Here is a 15965-nt window from a genome sequence, read left to right as displayed (position 1 = left end):
TAACATTCCTGAACAGGCTGGGGGCGGGGAAAACCAACCCCCATTGTCCCCTATTGGTTGGAGGGCTCCCCCAGCCACGCCCCCTCAGATGGTGACGACGCCGTCTGGACCACGCCCCCTGTAAGTTGGCGCATGTGCAATGGGACAAAGACAGTGTGACTGAGTGTGGGAGAGGAATGGCGCCGGCGGCTGAAGGAACAAGAACAGGAGCCGCTGGAAAAGCTGAGCAGGTCCGGCAGCACGTGTCGGGAGGAATGTGAGGAGGTGTTTCGGGTCCGGGGATCCTCCTTCAGAACAGGACCAGGTTTCAGGAACATCCCGGGGAGGTCGCCAGGCCCGAGCGCCAAGACCTGGCTCCTGCCCCCGGGGAGAGGAGACAGTGAGACAGGGTAGGATTGGGACCCGCGGGAGGAGGGAGACTGGGGAGTTTATAAACTCCTAGGGGGAGTCCTCAGGCCTCCAATAGAAGCACCACAGGCCCAGTGTTTACTTCACCGGCGAAGGAGCTCTCGGGTTGCCCGGGCAACCGGCCGCCAGCTTTGTGAGGGTCAGGCGCCTGTTGTCTTGGGACGGGGTTGTTGGATTGTTGTATAATATTGATCTCCTCTGTACTTTTAATCTTGAATATTTTAAAAATGTACACTGGCTTCAATTTGTGAATTCTAAGTACAGAAGCAAAATATAAACATCTCCTTACATGCCTCCCAACATGTGCATAGGAGCCAAGACTGCCTCAGGATTTACTGAGGTGCTGAATCAATAGCTCTTTCTCTTTTCATTAATGAAGGTGGTGCCCAGCAGACTCCTGCACACAGCCTGTTCTGTCAGCCTTTATGGGAAAGATAGGATTGCAAAACCGAGACACCAATGTAGCCAAGTAATCTGAAGTCACACTTTGGTGCTTTAATCGCCTCAAACGCATGCCATTCAGAATAATGTCAAGGCTATAGGGGTACCAGGCTCCCCAAGATAGCCAGAATGGATAACATACAGGAGAGCTGAAGTGTTATCCTTATCAAGCCTGTAATGTCTTCACAAATCTCTAACAAGTTAGTTAAATGCAGTGTCCCCGTCAGAAATCCCATGCAGACTCTTCCTACTCAATCCACCTTTCTCCATGTGACTACTAATTTTGACCAGAATAAGTATTACTGGAAGCTTCTCCACCAAATTTAAACTGGCAGGTGGGACTAGATTGGGTTGGGATATCTGGTCGGCATGGACGGGTTGGACCGAAGGGTCTGTTTCCATGCTGTACATCTCTATGACTCTATAATTGCTGAGATTAACTTTACAACCTTTCTTAAACCAGGCTGCAATGTTTGCAATTCTCCAGTCTTCTGGCACCTCCTCCAAGTCCCTTCCTTCAAGATTGTTGGATGCATTTCATCAGTGCCTTGTCAAACTTTAAGTACCAAATGCTTATCGAAGACTTCTTTCATGTAAATTTTGAACTCTTGGGAGGTCATGTTGTGGCTGTACAGAACATTGGTTAGGACACTGTTAGAATATTGCGTGCAATTCTGGTTTCCTTCCAATGAAAAGATGTTGTGAAACTTGAAAGGGTTCAGAAACGATTTACAAGGATGTCGCCAGGGTTGGAGGATTTGAGCTATAGGGAGAGGCTGAACAGACTGAAGCTGTTTTCCCTGGAGTTTTGGAGTCTGAGAGGTAACCTTATAGAGATTTACAAATTTATGAGGGGCATGTATAGGATAAATAGACAGTCTTTTCCCTGGGTTCAGGTCTGTTTCCATGCTGTACATCTCTATGACTCTATGTTGGTTGCATCTGTAAGATCCTGAATCAGCACCTTGAGAATTAGAGCGGAGTGAGAACAGAGGGGGAGAGAGAGTGGGATGGTGCGTTCAATTTTGTGGAATAACAAAAGAAAAGTATAATCTGCAGAAAGTAGAATTGCTTGTTCAGAATTGTTACACTGCACTAATTGTAATGACTTTTGTAATCTCTTTTTACAGAGTATTTGAAGATCTGAGGACGGAAATTTCAAAATCGCCTTATGCCCGAAGCATTGACTCTTCTGCTCCTTGGATGCTGCCTGACCTACAGTGCTTTTCCAGCGTCGTACTTTTGAACTCTTGACTCTCCAGCATCTGCAGTCCTCACTTTCACATCAATGTCTGACAGTGACACTGGGACATCGGGACTGCAACGATTTTTGACTGTGATTCTGTGAGAAGGAGCAAAGCGTTTGCTTCCGGCTTGAATACATTTTCAGAATCAGTGGGACTGGATGAGAGACCCTACGTTGCAGCGCAATTAGTATGGAGCCTGAAACAGTTATACGGCCTGGAAAGAGGAATTCACGGCAGGGTGGGGCTGTACCCACATTTGTGTGCGGCTGAAGCTTTTTGGCCATGGAGAAACCCGAGGAATCCCGCCTTGTGAAGAAACCGTGGAAGTGTGGCGACTGTGGGAAAGGCTTCTGTGCCCCGTCTGCTCTGGAGACTCATCGGCGCAGTCACACCGGTGAGAGGCCCTTCAGCTGTCCCGAGTGCAGGAAGGGCTTTACCCAGGCATCTGTCCTGCTGACCCACAGGCGAGTCCACACGGGGGAGAGGCCTTTCAGCTGCCACGAGTGTGGAAGGTCTTCAGCAATTCCTTCGCCCTGCTGAGGCACCAGCGAATCCACAAGGGGGAGAGGCCACTCTCCTGCCCCGAGTGCGGGAAGGCCTTCAGTGATTCCTCCCACCTGCTGACCCACCGGCGGGTCCACACAGGGGAGAGGCCCTTCAGCTGCTCCGAGTGCAGGAAGGCCTTTACCCAGGCCTCTGCCCTGCTGATCCACCAGCGGCTCCACACAGGGGAGCGGCCCTTCAGCTGCCCAGAGTGCGGTAAAGGCTTCAGCGATTCCTCCACCCTGCAGACCCACCAGCGGGTCCACACAGGGGAGAGGCCCTTCAGTTGCTGTGAATGCGGGAAGTGCTTTACCCAGGCCTCTGCCCGGCTGAGACACCAGCAGTCCCACACCAGCGGATCCACACGGGGGAGAGGCCCTTTAGTTGTCCCGAGTGCGGAAAGTGCTTTACCCAGGGCATCACACTTCAGAAACACCAGCAGGTCCACATAGGGGAGAGGCCCTTCAGTTGCCCCAGGTGCAGTAAGGTGTTCACCTGCTCCTCCCACCTGCAGAGGCACCAGCAAGTTCACGTGCCATAGCAGGGGCATTGAAGGAGTGACGGCTGAGTGCCATTATCGACTGGAGTATTAACCCAGTTCCGGGGCCTCCCGGGTTCGATGGTGAAATTGGAATTCAGTCAGTAATCTGGAGTTCCAAGTCTAATAGTGAAGCCACTTTTGGGGGGGAGGGGGAAGAAAACCCCCATCTGATTCACTCACGTCATTTTCCGGGAAGGAAACTGCCGTTGTGGGAAAGGATTCACTCAGTCGTCCCAGCTGCACCCTTTACCCTGTCTGGCCTATGGTTGACTCTACACTGCCTCCCCCCCCACCCCCACTCCGTTCTCTTCCCCATTGGGCCCCTCCCTCTCCCCAGCAAATGAACAGGGAGAAACCTACTTGGATACAGAGTATACGTTGAAATTGCTGAATGAGGCAATACTTCCTACAGGTTAAGAAAGGGAGTGTGTGCGCTTTGACTTTGAGCTGTCTTTAAATAAAAAGCTACTTTTTCCACGCCTTTTTGCTGGGGGGAATCTGAAGCTGTAACAAAGTTGGGTCACAATAAAGGGTTACCTGAACTTACCGCCAGGCTCAGACTCTCATTGAAGGCTTTGAGCTTCAAATGGTTTTTGTTTTAAACCTGTTGATTTCTTTCAGCCTCCTGCACTAAGTTTCCAATGTCGTGTATCAGATGGAGCAGTGAATGAGTAGCTAGTATCGTTGGAAATTCCAAATATTTCAGGAGTGCAGGTACTGTGTCGTTTTATCGGCATTGTAAAGTTTACTGGCAGCACAAGGAGGTGTGGGCTGTTAATTAGAAATGATGTGGAGTTGCTGGTGTTGGACTGAGGTGGATAAAGTTAAAATCTACACAACTCCAGGTTATAGACCCAACAGATTTATTTGGAAGTGCTAGCTTTTGGAGCGCTGCTCCTTCATCGGGTAGCTGTTGAGCAGGATCATAAGACATAGAATTTATTGGCAAAACATTACTGTGTCATGCAGTTGATAAGATTTCCTGAACCAGTCCAGTTGCAATTCAGTCTTTCATCTTTTAGAATGGGTTGTAGGTTTCGGTTCATTAACATGTATATCCCAGAACTACTTTTAAGTCACATTCTCCCGATGACTTAAGATTTTATAAAATTAGGTGACATCTCAGCTCAAACAATGCAAGAAAGGTGTGAGGTTCAAGTCTGTCTGTATCCCAGTCCTGAGTCACACATGTTCTATTTCCCAAGTAGGAATTTATAAAATATTACATAGATTGACTGCCTGCAGATTGTGTTTTGCTCAAATAGCACAATGTATCTGCAAATGCAAATTCACGGCATAGGTTTGTGTGTGTGTGTGTGTGCGCGCATGAGAGGGACAGTGTGTGTGTTTGCATGTGCATGCTTGATAAAGTGTGTTGATGCAATGGAGTATAAGTCTGTGAGAAGGTGTGTGCATGGATTTGTGTGGGAGGTGTATGTGTGTGAGAGAGGGTCTGCGTGACTGGGTGTGTATGTGTGCGTGTGGGAGTGAGAGACAGTGTTAAGTGTCGTGAAGATCCCGGTTGAGACCGTCCTCATGGGTTCCAAACTTGCCTATCGGCCTCTGCTTGGCCAGTAGAAACAATTAATCAGTTACTGGGTGGCATGCTGGCTCAGTGGTTAGCAGTGCTGCCTCGCAGCATCAGGGATCCAGATTCGATTCCTACCTTGGGCAACTGTCTATGTGGAGTTGGCACATTCTCCCCATGTCTGCATGGGTTTCCTCCGGGTGCTCCAGTTTCCTCTCACAATCCAAAATATATGCAGGTCAGGTGAATTGGCCATGCTAAATTCCACAGTGTTAGGTGCATTACTCAGGGGTAAATATAGGGAGGGGAATGGGTCTGGGTGGGTTACTCTTTGGAGGGTCAGTGTGGACATTTTGGGCCAAACGGCCTGTTTCCATACTGTAGGGAATCAAATCTAATCTACACACTCACACATTGGAGAGGGCAGAGTGAGACTTGTCTTTCACTTTGCAGAAGGTGGGAGGTTCTGGATGCTGTGATTCAGGGTAAACACACGCTGGAAGACCTTTGGCTCAGAGAGATGGAGTTGGAAGCCAGGCTGCAGACATGTCACGGGGAAAGTTAACCGGACACTTTATTCCAGGAGATGGTCATTCTCCTCTGGACAGAGCCTTCTGATTAGGTCATTGGACAGGGTCAGAAGGGTGAGAGTGTGAATCACAGAGGTAAAGGGGATCTGAGATTGGGCAGCGGGGAGGAGCTACCTGGCTGAGTGGTGGGAGGGGAGGGGGCGTTGGGGGTAAGGGGCAGAATATTGACAGGTGATTGTCGTCTTTCTCTGCAGTTAGCAGCAGGAGGCCAGATGGCATCAGTGTCTGTCTGGCACCTGGTTCAGGAACCGACGTGCTCAGGACAGGAGAAGTGGGAATGGGAGGCTGCAGTGGGTGTGGTCCACAAATCTCAGGAGGGCAGAGCTTCTGCTGAGGGCGCATGAGAAGTCAGAAGCTATGAAAACAAAGCAGAACATCAAAGCTCTGGGTGGCATGGTGGCTCAGTGGTTAGTACTGCTGCCTCACAGTGCTGGGTTTGATTCCAGCCTCAGGCGACTTCAGCACATTGTCCCCCTTGTGTCTGCGTGGGTTTCCTCCAGGTGCTCCAGTTTCCTCCCACAGTCCAAAGATCTGCAGTTTAGGGTGGATCATCTGTGCTGAAGTGTCCAGGGATATGCATTTTCGGGTGTGTAAGCCATGGGGAACTGCAGGGTTGTATGGTAAGTGGGTTGGTCTGGTGGGATGCTGTTTGGAAGGTCAGTGTGAGGTGAATGGGCTGAATGGCCTGCAGGGATTATGTGATTCTACTGCTTTAGCCATTTGTATATTGAAAAATGATTACTGTGGTCCTGGGAAAGTTGGGATTTGTAGTGTCACTGTCCTCTGTCCATTCTCTTTCTGTCCCCCTGTCCATTTTCTCTCTCTTGACACCCACCCTCAGCTCCTCCCCCCCCCCCCCCCAACTATTCTCTTTCCCACCACCTATTATTTCTCATGCCTCCATCCCTCTTTGTTCGCTGTATCAAGCCCTTCTAAGGAGAGAGAGACAGATGGTGATAACTCTACCTGGGAGATGGGGGTGCACAAGAAATGGCTGATCTTTAACATTGAGAATAGCTACTCAGAAACAACATTACGGCATGTTCAATTCTATTTTCAAAAAAGCTGCAGGCATCTTTCTGAAACTTGCGTTGAAAAATGTGTAGTCTGGCCACAGTTGAGGACAGGCTGTAAGGGGTGAGTTGCCCATTCTAATATTGTCAAATTGGTTCAGACGATGAAGAAATAGAGTCATGGAGCATGGAATGAAACAGTTTGGTCTGTGCCGACCAGATATCCTAAATTAATCTACTCCTATTTGCCAACACTTGGCTCAAACCCCTTTAAACTTTCCTATTCGTACACCCATCCAGATGCCTTTTAAAAGTTGTAATTGTACCAGCCTCCACTCTGGCAGCTCATTCAATACATTTACCATCCTCTGTGTGAAACAAGTTACCCCTTAGGTCCCTTTTAAACCTTTCCCCGATCACCCAAAACTAATGTCCTCTAGTTCTGGCATTTCTTGAGGCAAATTAAATGTCTCACGTTTTTTCTCATCCTTTGGTCCCTAAACCTATGCCCTCCAGTTTGTGACTCCCCTGACCGAGGGAAAAGATATACAAAATATATACAAAAGATATACAAATGTCGAGCCACAGGGGGGAAAAAATTGTGGTTCAACTTTTTTTTCCTCTGATTGGCATTTGGACACTTCAAATCTGTGAAGAGCATAATGCGCATGCCCCTCGGTGTCAGCAAGCACTGCGCATGTCCGCTGGTGTCAGCAAAAGACTGTGCATGCTTCTGGTTGTACACACAAACGACTCATGACCTACTTTTGATGTACCAATAGAGAACTCGGGAGGACCGGAAGTTGTCTTGTCCTCCTGCCAATCAGAACACCGCTATTGTCTGAATGCGGAAGTTGGATAATGAGCTTCTGAAGCCCCTGCTGCTGCTCCTGTCTCTCTGAATGAAGATTGAGCTTTACCCCAAACTGCAACTTTCTTCCTCTGTCCAACAACTGTGAGTACAGCACTCTCTTTTCTCGACATCTGTTCCACTTTTTTTTCATTCTGGCGTTCAATTGTTGACTTGCAACAACTGAAAGGAAAGGGAGTGAATTCAGGGAGGGGACAGAGTGTAGAAATATTGATCGACAGTGTGGTGCTGGAAAAGCATAGCAGGTCAGGCAGCATCCGAGGAGCAGGAAAATCGACGTTTCGGGCAAAAGTCCTTCATCAGGAATTTTCCTGCTCCTCAGATGCTGCCTGACCTGCGTGCTTTTCCAGCACCACACTCTCGACTCTAATCTCCGGCATCTGCAGTACTCACTTTTTTGTCTAGAAATGTTGGTCCAGATCTGTGTCTCAATTGGCAAATATATGGCAAATGCATTACCACAATGTGATAATATAGCTTTTGCTGTGGAAAGCAGAAAGGAGGTGCATTGTTTTAATGGTGACATGTTGGGATATGGAGAAAGTGAGGAGTGCAGATGCTGGAGATCAGAGTTGACAAGTGTTGCCCTGGAAAAGAACAGCGGGTCAGACAGCATCCGAGGACCAGGAGAACCGTTCATCAGGAATGTTATGTGGATGTACAAAGAGGTTTCAGTGTCTTTCTACACCACTCAATACCCGTTGTCAGACAGGTGCACTAAGCAGTCAGCAGGGCAAGTGGTGTATTAGCAAGAGGAGCAAAAATGTGTTGCTGGAAAAGCGCAGCAGGTCAGGCGGCATCCAAGGAACAGCAGAATCGAAGTTTCGGGCATAAGACCTTCTTCAGGAATTGAGTTCAGAAGTGGGGTGGGGCCTTCCTGCAGTTAGGGGGACATTGAATATATTCAAGGCTGAGTTCATCTGATTTTTGAACAACAATGAAGTGGATGGTTATGAGGGAACAGAAAAAATGGTTTTAAGAACAGTTACAGAATCATACAGCACAGAAACAGATACTTGCTTTCATGCTGACTATATTCACAAACTAAACTAGTCCTACCTTGTTTGGCCTATATATCTCTGAACCTTTCCTATTCATAAGAGCAGAAATTAAGCCATTCACCCCACTGGGTCTGCCCATACCATTCAATCGCGGCTGATAAGTGTCTCAGCCCCATTCTCCTGTTTTCTCCCTGTAACCCTTGATCCCCTTGATACTCAAGAACTGTTTCTGTCTCAGTGTTAAATATCCTGAGTTACCTGGCCTCATCAGCCTTCTGTGGCAATGAATTCCATCAGTTCACCACTCTCTGGTTAAAGAAATTTCTCCTAATCCCAGTTCTGAAAGGTCTTCCCCTACTCTAAGGCTGTGCCCTCGGCTGCTAGTCTCCTTCCAATGGAAACATCTTCCCAACATCAACTCGTCCAGGCCATTGAGTATTCTGTTTGTTTCAGTTAGATTCCCCTGAGTGTGACCCTGTTAATCAGCATGAACCAGACCCTTCAGGATGCGGTATAGCAGGGATTAGGTTCAATAAAGTGAGAATGGAGGGAGTGTGTGGGATAGTGATTTTGTACTTCCAGGGAATAAGAATTACAGAAAGTTTGCTATAAATTAGAATTGATTGGATGGGGCAATGGGCCAGGGAGTGGCAGATGGAGATTAATTTAGGGAAATGTGATGTTTGCATTTTGGTAAGGCAATCCAGGCAGCACAGTTAAGGGAGTGTTTCAGAACAAAGAGACCTTGGTGTGCAAGTTCATTGTTCCTTGAAAGTGCAGTCTCGGGTAGCCAGAGCAGTGAAGAAGGCATTTTGTATGCTTTCCTTTATTAGTCAGAGCACTGAGTATCGGAGTTGGGAGGTCATGTTGTGGCTGTACAGGACATTGGTTAGGCCAGTTTTAAAATACTGCATTCAGTTCTGGTCTCCCTGCTACAGGAAGGATGGTGTGAAACTTGGAAAGGGGTCAGAAAAGACTTGAAAGGCTGTTGCCAGAGTTGAGGGTTTGATCTACAGAGAGAGGCTGAATCGGTCAGGGATATTTTCCTGGAGCATTGGACATTCAGGGGTGACCTTATAAATATTTATAAGGGGCATGGATAGTGTGAATGCAAAACTAGAGAGCATATGTTTGAGGGGAGAGGGGAATGATTTAAAAGGGACATGAAGGGCAACTTGTTTCACGCAGAAGGTGGTGCATGTATTGAATGAGCTGTCATAGGAAGGGGTGGAGCCTGATACAATTACAGCATTTAAAAGGCATCTGGATGGGTACAAGAATAGGAAGCATTTAGAGGTATATGGGCCAAATGCTGGTAAATGGGACGAGATTAAGTTAGGATATCTGGGCGGCACATATGAGTTGGACTGAAGGGTCTGTTTCTGTGCTGTATGACTCTCTGGGTCTTTGGTGAAACCAGAAATGTCATTGTGAAGACTGGACTTTCAGAGCAGCCTTCAAAGATGTTTTGTCCTTACTGGGAGTAGAAGAAGTTACAATAAAATCTTTCATTTATGAGACTGCACCTGAGTGAGTGAGTACATCTGAGATTTTGGTGGAAAGTGGGATTTCATTGCACTGTGGGGATGAAACCCTACCCTATCCAGTCATTTCTGCTGGTAGTTGAGACCAGACCTCAAGATTAGTTGGAGTAGATTTAGGACAGAGATGAGGAACTGCTTTTCCCAGAGAATCGTGAATCTATGTAATTCTCTGCCCAGGGAAGCAGTAGAGGCAGCTTAATTAAGTATATTCAGGACACAGTTAGATGGGTTTTTGCATGGTAAAGGTATTAAAGGTAGTTGGGACAATGCAGGGAGGAGAAGCTGAGACAATGGAGAGATCAATCATGATCTAAATGAATGGTGAAGCAGGCTCGATAGGGCAAAATGACCTACTCCTGCTTCTATTACTATGAAACTCTAACCCTGCATTTCCCATGGCTAACCCACCTAACCTGCACATCTCTGGGCACTATGGACAATTTAGCATGGCCAATCCAAATCCAGGCCAGTGAGCAATACAGTGATGTGAAAAATGAACATCCGAGAACGACAGAAAGACATGGAGAGTAAATGTCCCAGCAATCAAAACTGGATTCTAAAGATCACAAAAACTGAAACTAAAAATGGTATGTCTGAATGTGTGCTGCATTGCAGCAAAAGCGAATGAATTGACTGCACACGTTGAAGGGAACTCCTTCAATTAAAATATGGGACTCCTTACAGAGATATGGCTCCAGGATGACAAGGATTGGATCCTCAATATTGAGGAGGTGATCAAATGGAAAGCAAGATAAAGGTAGAGGGTGCACAGGTAATCAAAGGACTGATCACAGGGTAACCTGGTGTCAGCTCAGATTTTAGGTCCTGATTTCTCACCTCTCCTGGATTTCTGCTGATGATTTCACCCCCCTTTTTTTAACACCTTCTGGAACAATAAGTCAATCCAGACCCACAATCTCCCAGCCTGTTAACCATCCAGACATCGAGTGTAATCATAGCAGGGAATAAAACAAGAATTGTGAACCAAAATTAGAAATAAGTCGGTGCTTGTGCTTTATATTGTTCAATAGGAAGTAAACCAGAAATTCTATTCTCCCAGGATTCCTACAGTGCCTTATTTGAGGAATTCTCTCACCCTTACATCGAGCTATTAGTACCCACTATGATTTACAACAATATTTATACCAACAGAAAAAAAAAGTATCTGTTGTCAAATTGATATAGAGATATACAGCATGGAAACAGACTTTTTCTCTCTCACATGCACAAGTCCATGGGGGTGAATTTGTATTTGCAGAATGATATTTGCATATGCATTCTATTTTCCTCAAAAAATGCACAATCTGCAGGCAGTTAATATATGTAATATTTTGTAAATTTCACATTGGAAATAGAACCAGTCTGACACTAGACTGGGATACAGACAAATTCTGACCTCACATCTTTAATGCATTGTTTGAGCTGAAGTGTCTCCTTTTGTTACAAAGCCTTAAAGTTATCCTGGGAAGGTGCCTTACAGGAAGTTCTGGGATTTACATATTAATGATATCTGCAATCCATTGTAAAAGATGAAAGACTTAACGATCCAGATTTGTTCAATATATCATTTCAATGCCAGGACACTGTAATGCTTTTCCAGAAATTCTGTGTCTTATGATCTTACACTCCACAACCACCTGATGAAGGAGCAGCGCTCAAAAAGCTAGTGCTTCCAAATAAACCCATTGGACGATAGCCTGGTGTTGTGCGATTTTTAACTTTGTCCAGGTAAGGTTTGATTGGCCAGGCCAAATTACCCATAGTGCCCAGGGATGTGCAGGTTAGATGTATTAGTCAAGGGGTAAATGTAGAGCAATAGTAGTAGGGGAATGAGTGTGGTGAGGTTGCCATTTGGAGGTTGGTGTGGACTTGTTGGAACAGTGAGGGTTCTGTGAAGAGAAGGGATTTTTGTTAACTGTTCGGGGCGGGGGGGGAGTTGGGAAGCGGTGGGTGGAGTGCGGGGTAGGAAATTTGTTCACTTGTAGCAACTGGAATGAACCCAGGGAGGGAGAAGACTCTGCAAACTCAGATATGTGTCTTAATTACCCGGGTAAGGAGGGTTGGAAGGATAGGGTGTTGCTGTTTTCTCTAGTGCGTCAGAGTGTGAGGGGTAACCTGATAAGACTTTTTTAAAATCATGAGGGGCATGGGTAAATAGACAAGGTCTTTTCCTTGGGATGGGGAGTCCAGAACTTGAGGGTAATAGATTTAAGGTGAGGGCAGGGGGAGGGAGACTGCAAAGAGACCTAAGGGGCAACATTTTCACGCAGAGGATGGTGCATGTATGGAATGAGCTGCCAAAGGAAGTGGTGAAGGCTGGTACAATGACAATATTTAAAAGTCATCAGCATGAGTGTATGAAAAGGAAGGGTTCAAAGAGATATGGACAAAGCGCAGGCAAATGAGACGAGATTAATTTTGGATATCTGGTTGGGCACAGAAGAATTTGACCGAAGTGTCTGTTTCTGTGTTGTACATCTCGATGACTGTGGCTTTCCACAAATGTTTGTCATGTCTGTATGTTCAGTTTCTCTCTGGTGGCGGTGTCAATGCCTTGATGTCTCATTTTGCTTTCCTCCCCAATTCCTGGGAATGTTAACCATTTTGTGTCTGGTTGTTCTTCAAGAACCTGCATTGCAGGTTCACCCTGAATTGACATTTTTTTGCTTCCCAAAATCCGACCTGCACACTCTCAGCAATATCCCAGTGTTGTGAAAGATATTAAATTTCAGGTGGAGTTATCCAAAACTCAGAGATGTCAGTCTTGACGTTTTTGCTTTTCTGCCCCTATAAGATCCTGAATCAACACCTTCAGGAGAATGAGTTAGAGCGGAGGGTGGGGGGGGGGGGGGGGGGGGGGTGGGGGGGGAGGTGAGAGAGTGGGATAATGCTTTCAATTTTGTGGAATAACAACACAAACAAAATGCTTGTTCTGAATTTTTATTCTGGACTGACAGTAATGAATTTTGTAATCTCTTTTGACAGAGTATTTGAAGATCTGAAGACGGAAGTTTCAAATTCAACAGATGAAGGACTTATGCCCAAAATGTCGATGCTCCTGCTCCTCAGGTGCTGCCTGACTTGCTGTGCTTTTCCAGTGCCGCACTTTTCGATACTGACTCTCCAGTATCTGCAGTCCTCACTTTGACGTCAATGTCTGACAGTCACTCAATCCATCGGGACCACAACCATTTTTGACTGATTCTGTGAGAAGGAGCAAAACGTTTTGGTTCCTGTTTCAGTCCGTTCTCAGCATTAGTGGGACTGGATGAGAGACCCTACTGTTGGAGTGCACGGAGTGTGGAGCCTGAAACAGTTATAAGGCCTGGGAAGAGGAATTCACGGAGGGGAGGAGCTCTACATGTGTTGTGTGCAGCTGAAACTTTGGCCATGGAGAAACCTGAGGAATCCTGCCCCATGGAGAAACCGTGGAAGTGTGGCGACTGTGGGAAAGGCTTCCATTTCCCATCTACTCTGGCGATTCATCGTCTCAGTCACGGGAAGGCCTTCAGCAATTCCTCCGACCTGGTGAGGCACCGGCGGGTCCACACCAGGGAGAGGCTCTTCAGCTGCTCCGAGTGTGGGAAGGCCTTCAGCAATTGCTCTGACCTGTTGAGGCACCGGCGGATCCACACAGGGGAGAGGACCTTCAGGTGCTCCGCATGTGGGAAGGGCTTTACCCAGGCCTCCACCCTGTTGGCCCACCGTCAGGTCCACACTGGGGAGAGGCTGTTCCTCTGCACCGAGTGCGGGAAGGGCTTCAGCAATTCCTTCGCCCTGCTGACCCACCAGCGGGTCCGCACAGGGGAGAGGCCATTCCCCTGCACAGAGTGTAGGAAGGCCTTCAACAGTTCCTCCGACAGGCTGAAGCACCAGCGGGTCCACACGGGGGAGAGGCCCTTCAGCTGCCCAGAGTGCGAGAAGGGCTTTACCCAGGCCTCTGACCTGCTGAGGCACCAGCGGGTCCACACAGGGGAGAGACTATTCACCTGCTATCAGTGCGGGAAGAGCTTTAGCCGCTCCTCCCACCTGCAGAGACACCAGAGAGTTCACATGCCATCGCAGGGGGTTTAAAACAGCGACGGCTGAGTGCCTTTATTGACTGGACTATCAACCCAGTTCCGGGAGCTGCCAAGGCACATGGCGGAATTGGAATTTGGTTAGAAATCGAGTTCAGAATCTAACAACAAAACAATTGTCAGGGAGGGGAGGGGGAACCCCCATCTGATTCACTCACAACCTTTTAAGGGAAGGAAACTGCTGATGTGGGAACGGATTCACTCACTCGTCCCAGTGCATCCTTTACCTGGACTGGCTTACACGTGACTTCAGACCCACAGCAGTCTGGTTGACTATTCTGCACTCCTTTCCCCCCCCCCCCCCCCCCAACTCCAGCCGATGAGGGGGGAGAAATCTACTTGGAGACAAGGTATGGGTTTAAATTGGTGTATGAGGTAATACTTCTTCTAGTTTATGGCTATACCAAGGATCCAATTACAAAAGGAGAAAGTGAGGTCTGCAGACGCTGGAGATCAAAGCTGAAACTTTATTGCTGGAACAGCACAGCAGGTCAGGCAGCATCTAGGGAACAGAAGATTCAACGTTTCGGGCACATGCCCTTCTTCAATTACAAAAGGGCAACTCTGTGCTGACAAATAGTAAAGAAAGTGGGGGTGAGGGGGCAGGGGGAGAAGTGTGTGCGCTTTGACCTTGAGCTGTTTTTTAAAAAAAAGATACTTTTTCTACACCTTTTTGCTGGGGGGATCCGAAGCTGTAACAAGGTTGGGTCGCAATAAAGGTTACCTGAACTTACTGCCGGGCTCAGACTCTCATTGAAAGCTTTGAGCTCCAAGAGGTTTTTGTTTAAAAGCTGCTCATTTCTTTCAGCTTCCTGCGCTAAATTTCCAATGTCATGTATCAGATGGAGCAGTGAATGAGTAGCTAGTATCATTAGAAATTGTAAATTTTTTAGGAATGCAGGCACTGCAATGTTTTATCAGCAGTGTAAAGTTTCCTGGCGGAAGTGTGGGCTGTGTTCACCAGAAACGTTGTGGAGGTGTCAGTGTTGGACTGGTGTGCACAAAGTTAAAATCTCACAACACCTGGTTATAGTCCAACAGGTTTATTTGGAAGCACTAGCTTTCAGAGCATTGCTCCTTCATCAGGTAGCTGTGGAGCAGGATCAGAAGACACAGATTTTATAGCAAAAGATCACAGTGCCATGCAACTGATAGGATATATTGAACAAACCTTGATTGCTGTTAAGTCTTCCATCTTTTAGAATGGTTTGCAGGTTTCTGTTCATTAATATGTAAATCCCAGAACCACTTTTAATTCATGTTCTCAAGATGATTTAAGGTTTTATAAAAATAGGTAACATCTCAGCTCAGACAATGCATGAAAGGTGAGAGGTTCGGTCTGTCTGTATCCCCCCAAACTTGAATCAGACTGGTTCTATTTCCAAAGTATGAGTTGTTAAAATATTACATGGATTGATTGCTTTCATTAGCTGCCTGCCGATTTTTCCACAAAAAGCACACGTTGAATCTATCTGCAAATATAATACTGCAAACGCAAATTCATCCCATGGACATGTATGTATGTGCGTGCATGAGAGAGTAGTGTGAGTGTGTGTGTGTTTTTGTATGATGGAGTATGAGCCTGTGAGAGGGTGTGTGCATTGGTGGATTTGTGTGTGTCTGAGAGAGGGTCTGTGTGAGGGTGAGAGAGTGTAGGGTGGAGTGGGGTCACCCAAGGTTATCCTCATGGGTTATGAACTTGGCCATCAACCTCTGCTCAGCCACTGAAAACAGTTAAGCAGTGACATAACACACATTGGAGAGGATAGAGTGGCACTTGTCTCACAGAAGGTGGGAGGCTCTGGATGCTATCATCCAGAGTAAACACACGCTGGAGGACCTTCGGCTCAGATAGATTCAGCTGGAAGCCAGGCTGCAGACACGGTGGTGGTGGTGGGTGGGGGGATCTTAACCGGACACTTTATTCTGGGAGACAGTCATTCCCCTCAGGACAGCCTTCTGATTGGGTCAGGGATTGTCTCTGTTCTCTGCAGTTGCCAGCTGGAGGCCAGATTACATTGGTGTCTGCCTGGTGCCAGGATTCAGGAACCGATAAGAAGAGGGAGAGAGAATGGATGGTGGTGTCTCTACCTGGGAAATGGCTTATTTTTAAAATTAAGAATAGCTAAAATGATATATTCAGAAACATTATTAAAGCA

General features: G+C 47.0%; 1 pseudogene across 1 annotated transcript; it reads left to right on the top strand.

Moving 5' to 3' along the window:
- The first annotated feature begins 236 nt into the window (after window positions 1-236).
- LOC148143027 (uncharacterized) lies at window positions 237-14858 on the top strand (annotated as a pseudogene). The gene is made up of 4 exons (XR_015751082.1): window positions 237-389; window positions 1980-2490; window positions 7096-7266; window positions 12713-14858. The product of XR_015751082.1 is annotated as an uncharacterized LOC148143027 (transcript).
- The last annotated feature ends 1107 nt before the right edge of the window (window positions 14859-15965 follow it).

Source organism: Chiloscyllium plagiosum, unplaced genomic scaffold (assembly GCF_037043375.1).
Source record: "Chiloscyllium plagiosum isolate Xiang-an unplaced genomic scaffold, Cpla_swu_hap1 HiC_scaffold_27, whole genome shotgun sequence".
Lineage (NCBI taxonomy): Eukaryota > Metazoa > Chordata > Chondrichthyes > Orectolobiformes > Hemiscylliidae > Chiloscyllium > Chiloscyllium plagiosum.
The sequence above is the reverse complement of the archived record's forward strand: the minus strand, read 5'-3'. Positions and strand labels throughout refer to the sequence as shown.